The sequence below is a fragment of the Podarcis cretensis genome (genome assembly GCF_951804945.1).
Source record: "Podarcis cretensis genome assembly, chromosome: 1".
Lineage (NCBI taxonomy): Eukaryota > Metazoa > Chordata > Lepidosauria > Squamata > Lacertidae > Podarcis > Podarcis cretensis.
The window spans coordinates 41,186,413-41,192,907 of record NC_137170.1 but is presented as its reverse complement, the minus strand read 5'-3'; positions in this window follow the sequence as shown (position 1 = coordinate 41,192,907).

The window sequence follows — 6,495 nt, the reverse complement described above, 5'->3', positions numbered from 1 at the left end:
AGATGTACCAAAAGTATTTACAAGAAAAACACTAAGGCTGCTGTCCTACACCTGAGAGTAAGCTCTATTAAGCTCAATGGGACTTCACTTCAAAGCAGACATGGGTTGCACTGTCAGGGCGGGGAACCCCTAAAACAAACCAATGTGGACTGAACGTGCTCAGTGGGCACAGAATGCTAACTATTGTGTTTGAACCAGTTTTAGTATTATATTTTAACATTGTTGAATCCAGCAAAATCTGGGACTTTATAGTGAAAGGTGGGTAAGAAATCTAATAAATTGCTCTTGTTCACATGGGGAGAAATGGATTGGCGATGTAATGGAGTATCCTGGGAGAGGGCATGACTTGCCAGCTGCAGGAGAAAATTGAGGGTTTTTGTTGTTGTTTTTAAATTACTCCTCTTTCTAAATGTACTTGACCAGCACTTGAGCTTGAAGCCAAAAAGGATGTACTATTTCCTTGGCACCTTCCCTTACAGGCAAGATTGAAAAGTGGCACATTTCCTGTGGGTGGTAATGGCAAATCATAGGGCTATAAGTCTGTTGAAGAAATTGCTAAAAGAGGAAAACTCAGTGCATCATTCTAAATTTATGGCAGTAAAAAAAAAAGTGTACAATCTGATTCAGCATTAAGGCATGCAGCAAACTTTCTTGGGGCCAACTTGCGGGTTCTTCCTTCTGTAGCATTTGCTACATGCTGCTTTGTAGTTTACAGAAGCTTAACTTCTGCCTTCCTGAACCTTGTAGGCTTCCTTTGAGGTGTTGGATATGATTCTTCTAACACACACCCTCACTCTGCTCTACTGAAATTATAAAAAATATAATCGAGCTGAAAAAAGAAGAGGCTGAGGCAGAGCCCGAGATGCATGAAATACTGCTGCTAGAACATTCTTCAGTAAAATCCTCTGTTTCTCCTCCCATAATCCACCACTAGCATGGCCCTTTGGTTCCTTGAGCTACTGCATGACCCCTGATTGCAGGGAGCCATACAATAGTTGGCTTGTTAGGGTGGAAAAGGTGAAATATCCTCTGCTGCCTCTTATTCCTTGGCAGGAAATTGGAATTGCCAGGGTATTTTTTTTATCGCAGGTCAGACTCCTTCGTTTTTAACAGCTGTGGGGAAAGTAGAAATTCAGTGGACGAAGCTCTTTGAAATATGGCCATGCAGTGATGTGGAAATGAATTCGCCTGCTTAATTTCTATATGTTCCACAGCTGTTAAAAGTAGAGGTGTCTTGTAGACAGTGGGAGAGTTGGCAACCCCAACTGCTAACACTCAGCACTTGGTCTTTATTGGTAACCTGAGGGTTACCTTCTAATTTATGCAGTGCAAAGGTTTGTTGCTATTGTATATGAACTGCAGGCACCCGCAGCCAGCCTTGAATCTCTGTTGCATGTACCTGCAGGCTACTAAAATTTGCAAATACTTCTTTGCCGCACACATACATGTTCTACGTGCGCAGATAGCACATTTTCGTAGCTGACTAAAAAAAAAAATGATAGCCCTCAGTTCAGAGAAAAAATGGCTGCATTAAGTTTCCTTTGAAGTCAGTGGGATAAACCAGTGAATTATGACTAACTTGTCTCATTAATTTGTAGGATTTAGCAAACCTCTTTTGGATTAAGATAAAATTATGTGATACAGCCTCAAGGCATACTGCAAACTTTGTTAGGGCTACTACCATAGGATTTCTGTTAGTGCATCTTGCTAGAAACTGCTAAACTGTTCGTATGCCACAGAAAGTATAACTGTGGCTGTCAGAATCAGGCCTAAACGCTTTGTAAATGATTAAACTTTTTAAATGAATTGTTAAGAAAAGAAAAAAACCACGAACAGGTTTTCTGAATTACATATTAGGTCAGTTTCATTTATTATTATTATTTTAATAAAAATAATTATTTTAATCATTATTTTAATAATTTAAATTATTTGTAATTATTATTATTTAAATTATTGTTATTTAAGTAATAATGGTTGATGTGATGGAGCACTACCTTTTCATGCATGTGAAGCAATATTACGATTTTTGCTATTATGGAGTTGTAAGTTTATTTCCCTTTTTTGGTAATTATGAGAGTAAACAGTCTTGACCTTTGAAGTAGGATATGCATTGCCACCGCCTTGTGCTTTAACATCTATGGTTAGAACAAGAAATGAGAATATCCTTCTTTTCCCATTTTTTTTCCGCTCCAAATTTCATTCTGCATCAGAAACCTAGCTTATATAGCCATATTTGTATTGGAAGAAGCTGCTAACTACCAATGAAACCAAAAGGTGCACAGGTCAGTTTTTTTAATTCTCAAAGAAGAAGAAAATGACTTCAACTTGGTGTACTTTAAAAAAAATATAAAGGAACTGGATTCTCATTATGAAAGGCAATGGTCTGGATCCTAAGTGCCCTTTTATTAAAGGCAGGGCCTTTGACCTAGTGGAGGCTCCCACTAAGGGTGGGGCAAGGAACCACTAGGTCAGCGGTTCTCAACCTGTGGGTCCCCAAATGTTGTTGGACTACAACTCCCATCATCCCTGAGCTCTGACCTTGCTAGCTAGGGATGATGGGAGTTGTAGTCCAACAACATCTGGGGACCCACAGGTTGAGAACCGCTGCTCCAGGTGCTTCTCCTGTCATCCCTGACCATCGGCCATGCGGACTGGGGCTGATGGGAGCTGGAATCCAGGAAGATCAGGAGGTCTACAGGTTTCCAACCTCTGCACCAACATTAAGAGGGGAAGTAATTTTCACTCCCATCTCCCTGCAGCTCCTCAGGCTTTCTCCCACAAAGTTCTAGGAGGTCCTCCAAAGTTATGCAGGAGCTCAGGGCTGCAGAAGCTACTCAAGGAGGGGGGAATTGCCTCTCTTCCATTAGCAAACACCATTCTGTGAGCAGAATTATTAGAATTTAACCCAATATGTTTTAGAGCTAAGGAACTCCCCATATAAGCTTGGAAATACCAAAAAAAAATATACAGTGGTACCTCGGGTTAAGAACTTAATTCGTTCTGGAGGTCTGCTCTTAACCTGAAACTGTTCTTAACCTGAGGTACCACTTTAGCTAATGGGGCCTCCCGCTGCCGTTGCACAATTTCTGTTCTCATCCTGAAGCAAAGTTCTTAACCTGAGGTACTATTTCTGGGTTAGCGGCGTCTGTAACCTGAAGCGTCTGTAACCCGAGGCACCACTGTATTTGAAAGTTTCAGAAGTTTAGTTATCATGAGTAAGATTTTGAAGCTCATGGGCCATAACTGATCTCAGATTTAGCATACATAATCCAAGTCTCCATTTGACTGTGACCTTTAAAAATGATTTGCCCACTTATTTGTTTTTATTACTTGCTTTCTGAATTTTATGTTTACAATCTACCATAATATATGAAGCTATTTAGTTGGTTTTAATGTGATTTGTGCTAAAATGCAGGTGTAATGACACACAGATCTATAGAGATTTTTTGTAGTTTAATATAATAAAATAGGGGGGAAATGGCAACAAGATACCTTTGAATGGCTTCAGTGACTTCAGTTTTTATCACTTTGGTGGGGGGAAATAGTTTATTCCTCTAAAAGCTGCAATCATGTCTAGATCATGCAATTCCATGTTGTGCTAAAATTAATATACTAAGCAATTAATCTGACATTTCTATAAAATGCTATCAAGTGCCTCAGTGTTGCTGAAAGTCTGGCAAGAAAGGAAATATCACAGTGACCTATTTTCACTGTTAGCGCAATTGTTTTTTCAGAGTTCCGCTCTCTAGGAGGAAGAAAATTCTTTGGAGTCACACTGGAATGCCATAGCAATGGGGGTGTACTATATCTTTTTAAAAAACAAAACAAAACTTAATAGACTGGGGAAATACTCTTATTTCTTTCACGTTTCTGCAAGCTTTTATAAAGTTGCCATCAATTCCTAGTTAAAAGAAGCAATAACATTCTTGTTCACAAGACCAACTGTGACAAGAGGCGCCAATCTTCTGCTTCCCTTTCGCTCTCACTTCCCAACCCAGTGAAATGGTTTAGTCTGGAGAATTACAGCAAGATGTGAGGAAAAAGTGAGTCTGGCAATACTTCACTCGAGGGATTAAAATGAAAATAAGAATACAGTGGTTACTTCAATGTGCCAAATGGTGTGTGCGTGTTTGTATATGTGTGTACTAACAGTGACCTTGATCTTACAGGTCTCTTTAAACTGCAGAAGTAGATATGGTGACTTGTGTCACTGCTGTGGAAAGGAGACTGACCATTGGAAAATGACAGAGCAGACTTTGGTCTATTTTCAAGGTAAGCCTTTCCACTTTTCCGATTCTAAGAACCTCTGCTGCACATCTGATTTTAAAAAAGGGCACACAGTCGATACCATTTTCCTTCTGCCCCGCAGCAGCCCAGTGGACTTTTGCCTTATATGTGCAGAATTTGGTTGCAGGAGTTGGCGGGACATGTCTACGTCGAGTCTTACCACCTTGTCATGTTAGAGCTAGATATGTAAATCCATTCATGCATGTGCCCACGATATTAAATAATGTTTCATCAACCATTTGTTGTGAAAATCAATTCCTTCCCTGAAGATGTGAGTGAAATCTCTCGTGCTTATTTTTCTCTTTGTAAAAAAGCAGCCTTTTGTTTGGTCATAGTCCAGAATCGACAAACAGGAGTTGTTTTCCGTAAAAAAATAAATAAATAAAATCTGTTTGGAATTTTAACATGGAGCACAGAAGTATCTTTTGGTGTTATGGAAGCGCAGGAGACATTTCAGCTTCTGACAGGCCCATCTTGGGGATTGGTGAAGAGGACACAAGGTTATCCTTTTCCAAAGTTATTTGACATCCGGGTTTACCCTTCTGCAATGTTTTGACATGGGTTAATTGTCAACCTCACCCATGTAGGTGGATACTATTAAGCACAGTGTTACATGAAGTCACATGATTCTCTTGTTTAAAGAACCAAGTACCACTTCGAATTTACTTTGGTTTTGGTGTCAATGTTTAGGATTATTTTATTTGACTTAGTAGAAAGACTTTATTACTCCAACAACAACAAAAAGGCCAAACAAAAGAACAAGAAAACAATCCTGGACACCAAGCAACTGAGGAAAAAAAGGCATCACATTACAATTTCCCGTTTTTAGTAATAGTAATAATATTAAAATCTAAAAATGTAAGCCTGCTGTTGTACATTAGAGTCCTGTTTTAAGCAGTATTCTCTTCTAATTCTGTGGGCTCATCGGTATTTTAAACTACGGTATTTGAAATGTCCAGTACGATTCACAAAATAATATACAAGTGTCAATACTTTATTCCTCCTGAAAAGCAAGCCAATATGAAATAGCTTTGATTTAAATGGGAGACTTGGCTGCCTTTCAAGGTATCTTCCTGTACTCAAGCAGCCTGCACCAAATACTGGCAACCCACTGGACTGTCATACTCTAGAAAATATTGCATAGATCATCTTCAAGAGACATACTTTCATGACAGTCCCTTGATTAGCATGCGGACCACATAACTGAAGTTATCTTAAAGGAATTGCACGTTTTTATTTTTGCATTTTACTGTACGGTTGTGGAACTCAATGCAGTCCATTCTGGGTGCAGCAGTCACAAAAAGAGAGGTCACTGCAGAGTAAAATAAAGCCCCATTTTCCTGCCTTGGTAGAGCAAAGAGTTGAATGTAGACATAGGAAATAAATACAGACCCCCATTCCCTGTAATGTCTTTGAATGTGTGCTGAAGATGGGAAGGTGAATCCTCCTATGCAGTGGACTCGATTAAACCTCTGGCGTATTATTGAAAATTGGTTTGTAATGGAGGGGAAGTATTAGTATTACAAGCAAAGGCAATACAAGATTTGGGTAGTCAACTTTAAAGTTTTTACTGAAATTTAAAAAAAAAACAACACCTGATCAGATGGCAAGTTTCCAACAGCAGACTGAAGTGGAAAGAATACAAAAGATATTGATGCTGCTTTATTTACCACATATACAATATTTTATTTTTCTCTTGTGACACAGAAATTGTAACCACAATTTACAAGTGTATGTCCACTCAAATTGCTATTGATTTTGGTGATGTGTTCCCCTGATATTATCTTGCCTTAACCTCATTCATAAAACTGTTTTGAATTATTTCAGTCTGTCAATTATTTTGACTGCTAAATAGTCAACTCAAATTTGCACTTACCTTTTTTGCACTTGTTCTTATTGGCATAAAGTCTCTATATTTGCCTCTGTTTGCAGATTAAACAACAAATGCACATGGTAAACTAACCCTAACCCTATTGGCTCCATTTGCTCTCTTTTTTTCAGCCAATAGATGCATCAGGACTCTGCTTGCTAGATTACATATATTTTTGATCTTAAACACATTTGCATTCACATGTGGATTCCAGCAGAAGTTATTTCACCTAAATGTTGTTAAGATTTCTATCCTGATGAGAATCCTTTCCAAAATTTACCATGAATAGGTTAACCCGCATAATACAAAATGATGATGCTGATAATCTGTAATTGAAG